Source organism: Otolemur garnettii, unplaced genomic scaffold (genome assembly GCF_000181295.1).
Source record: "Otolemur garnettii isolate 467f Iridium unplaced genomic scaffold, OtoGar3 scaffold00187, whole genome shotgun sequence".
Classification (NCBI taxonomy): domain Eukaryota; kingdom Metazoa; phylum Chordata; class Mammalia; order Primates; family Galagidae; genus Otolemur; species Otolemur garnettii.
Window position 1 is genome coordinate 1,525,849 of NW_003852582.1, and position 3,592 is coordinate 1,529,440.

Genomic DNA, 3,592 nt, shown 5'->3' on the forward strand with positions numbered 1-3,592 from the left:
AAAAGAAAACCAAAGTGTAATGTACCAAATGGTCCAATAATATTTTCTAAAGTAAATTCCAAGGAACACTGGCTCAAAGATAGGTTGGGAAGACTACATTTTAAATGGGGATTGTAATTAGGAAAGTTCAGCTGAGGCAAACAAAGTTAGACTTCTTAGAACCACTAAAATGCTAACATGTATTGGCTATCTTCAAGAGAGGTATGGAGTGAGAAGATACAATACATGTACAAATTCCCAAAACTTATTAGAGAGAACATTCATTAAATACTTCACTGGATATACACACTTTGGGATATCTGAGGATTTTTTGGCTTTGTTTTGTTTTTAAAGATATTTTCCTTTGAAGTAAAATTTCTCCATATGGGGATGTGTGACTGCTCTTTAAGGAAAATGTCATTTCAACAAAAAAACAAACCAATGCATTATAAATACAACAAAGAAGAAAAGGCAACAGGTCTATCTCCTTTAAACCAAGAAGAATTTGAAGAAGATAAAGAGGCTGATAGGACTAAAATTAATCTTAAGACTATAATGTGTGGGTACAAAGTTTGAAATAGATAATACAAAACTGAAAATCTGAACAAAGATGACAATGGGAATACTAGATTTCTTTAAATACCTATAAAGTTAATGTTTTCATTATATGCATACCTTTTCTCCTTTACCATGAATGTTAATTTTTTTATCCATGTCCTAATATTACCACCTGGTGCTGACTTTAAACTTCATTCTCATTTCATAAGACTATATGGACATACTTAGGGTTATTCTGTCAGCAAAAATGAACCACTATTTCCTAAAAACCAAGTACCACGGATGTCTGAAGGATCAGACAAAACCAAGAACAAAACACTGGGACCATTATTTACATATCCTTGGCATGTCATTTTACAAAAATATTCATTTTCTTGCCCATGTAAAACATGATAATATAGATACAAGAGAACTGTGGGGATTAAATGAGAAACATACCAGAAACATACTCATGACACTTTCTGCAATATAGAGGGTAATCAATGTCAATAAATGTCAGTAAGCACCCAATCCATTCTCTTATCTGAATGACTACCACTCCCAATATCCATGTGCTTCTTGTTTCAGAACTTCAACCATGGGTCACGTTAAGTGATTAAGAGCTTCTGCTCTAACAGCTTATAAATAATTTGCAGGGCTTGCAAAATAGGTGACTTTTTCTCTTTAAGGTCCCACTCAACTACATTCTAGACTACAAGTCACAGAAACCTGCAGTCTGCCCTCCAGCAAATGTGCACTGAAGAGTTTTTTAGTTTTGAATTTAAATAATCTGAATAACTTCTATATTTAACCAAACAAAAACCTTTAACAAAGCCTACTGCTGCCAAATCTCCTGAGTCACTCATTTGTATACAAACCTGTTTAGAAATTTAAAACCTGGGTCAGGGGGATGGGGAGAAGTGGCCAGGCAGAAACTCAACAAATAATTACTCTCAAAGATGGCTCATCACTGACAAAAAGTTCAGAATAACATTTGCAATCTTCAAACTATATTCCAGGATGTTCCAATATGTTATGGGAGAGTAGGTTGTGCCCAGAGTTATTAAAGAGGAAGGGGAAGAAAAGGAAAAAGTGGGTGGCGAAGAGGAGACATTACCCTACCAGAAACACATCAAATACCACCTCTACCTGTCTCTGCAACCAGAGCATCTCTTATTTTAATATTGGAATTCTAGGCGATTCCCTTTGAAGAAATAGCATGGTGATTTGAAAAAGGTTTGAAAAACTACTGATAATGACAATGACTTCCTTGAGCAAGTCCAAAGGACATTAACCAGGCCACTTATGTATTTGCATAAGGTATATGATTTCCACATATCAAACATTTTGTATAGAACATATTCAAGTTTATTACTGCTCTTGCTAATAATGCTGTCATTTCTTTTTTTCTTATTTTTTTCTCAACTATCACACTATAAATAGATCACAACAAGAAAGGACTAACATGGAAAACAAAATAATAGTATTTGGCTCTAAAGTAAAGATGGAAAGAATAATTATAAAAGGCCATAGAACATACAATGGAATATTAGTTAGGAAAATTTAGAGACTAGTACTCCTTAAATCAAATTAACTGGGTAAAGGTTAGACTTGTAATCATACCAAAATCTGAATAACTATTCTGACATTTAAATATTCCAAGATATTAGTGTCAATTTACACAGTTATTTTCTAGCAGTTGAAAGTCTGTTCAAAAATCGCAAAGACAAATTAAAAGACTTAAGAGGTGACAGGGTGATAAATTAACCATTGCTCCCAACTTTCTTTGGAACTCAGGTCAGTCAACATTAAACATACTTTTTATATTTAATAATGTGGCTTCTTGGTTTATCTTATTAAAAATATGTCTTTCTTCAATGCAAATAAGACCAAATACAGTATAAGAAAACAAGAATCTTAATGCAGTCACTGAACAAAGGACAAAAATCAATATGGATTATTGCATGAAAACAGATAACCACTTCTACAAGCCTCAAACTAAAGAGACATTTAAAATTATCAGCAGAAATGTGTTACAGAAAATCTTGACAGCATATGCAAAGGTACCATTATAACATTAATAAAAAATGAAATGATGGATATTAAAGTTTATTCTGCAGTCTACTTTAGCTAGAGTTCATCAGGCCTGACTGAGGTGAGTAGAAAACAAGAGTCAAATATCATTATCTCTAATAAAATTACTATAATTAATCAACAGATATTTTTAATTTTTCTGTTAAATGAGAAAATAAAAAAGAAATATTACTCTAATATTATTAAACAATATTCTTAAAAAATAATCAACCTTCCAGCTTTTCAAAGTGAATTTTTTCTGACAGATTCATGCAGCCAAAGATTGGTTTAAAAAATTACAACACACTGGCTCTTCTAATGATTCATACTCAGGTATCAAATTCAAAGTTACTACTTAATTGGCATATATCAAAACATCACTGAACTAGAATGGAAAATCTGGCTCCTATGGCTCAAACGAGTATGGTGCTGGCCCCATATGCTGGAGGTGGCAGGTTCAAACCCAGCCCCAGCCAAAAACTGCAAAAAATAAAAAATCTGGATCCTTACAAAAAGAGTAATGTGAAATAGATGTTATTTTCAAGAATGTCAAATGTACAAGATATTGTTCTTTCCAAGTTTTCAGTATAAAAATTAGGTTAGAATGTACTGTAATAAAACTGATTTCTAGGTGAAAATTACCTTGCTGCTTTATATGATATACCAGGCGTCCTCAAACTACAGCCCGCAGGCCACATGCAGCCTGCCTAGGACATTTATCTGGCCCGCCGGGTGTTTTTGCCACTGCTGCCTGTCCTGCTTAGCAGCTGACTCGTTCCAGGGCCTGCAGTCCAGCCCTCCAATGGTCTGAGGGACAATGAACTGGCCTCGTGTTTAAAAAGTTTGAGGACCCCTGTAATATATTATTTACATTTATATAAGTATATCCTAACTCAAGGATGATTTTGAGCTGGCCTGACCTGAAATTCATAATCTATATCTGCCTGAGTCAAAACTTTAATGTATTATGATCTTTATTTAGAACTTTATTAGCAAAAAAAAA

At 33.6% G+C, this 3,592-nt stretch overlaps 1 protein-coding gene across 1 annotated transcript in view; it reads right to left on the bottom strand.

The window, feature by feature from the left end:
* TLK1 (tousled like kinase 1) overlaps nt 1-3,592 on the bottom strand; it is a 149,358-nt gene that overhangs the window by 82,899 nt on the left and 62,867 nt on the right. The window lies entirely within an intron of this gene.